This window comes from Oryzias melastigma, linkage group LG4 (assembly GCF_002922805.2).
Source record: "Oryzias melastigma strain HK-1 linkage group LG4, ASM292280v2, whole genome shotgun sequence".
NCBI classification, from domain to species: Eukaryota; Metazoa; Chordata; class Actinopteri; order Beloniformes; family Adrianichthyidae; genus Oryzias; species Oryzias melastigma.
Genome location: NC_050515.1, coordinates 16,981,139 through 16,981,636, shown reverse-complemented (window position 1 = coordinate 16,981,636; position 498 = coordinate 16,981,139).

The window sequence follows — 498 nt, the reverse complement described above, 5'->3', positions numbered from 1 at the left end:
ATATAAAAGTGTCTAACTACAATTTCTAATTTTACAATTTGCAGAAAAAAATGTGTTTTATAATTATTTTAAAAGAGAAATATATTTTAATTAATGACTAAATATTGGATATTGTGAACTATTTCTAAATGCGATAAATAAAAGTAATAATAAAACACCCTAAATTTTCTTAAATTGCTATTTTTTTTCTAATAAATTTGACAGGGTATTTAACTTTTTTGGATCTATTTTCCTTCCGCCAGCAGTAATTGAATGGTGGTGATATGCCCTCCTCCTAGTTTCTGAACGTAAAGTTTGTACGCCCTTCTCGATGTGTCAAAATTTCCCACGACACCTGAAGGCAGCACCCCGGCTGTACCCCACTTGAGCAGAGGAGGGGCCTCCACGGTGACTGACTGCTTCCCGAGACACCCCACCCCCTCAGATGGACGTGTAACTCGCCAAAGTTAAACGGCTAAAATTTACTAGCTGCTTCCACAACCCGAGTTTCTTAAAGTT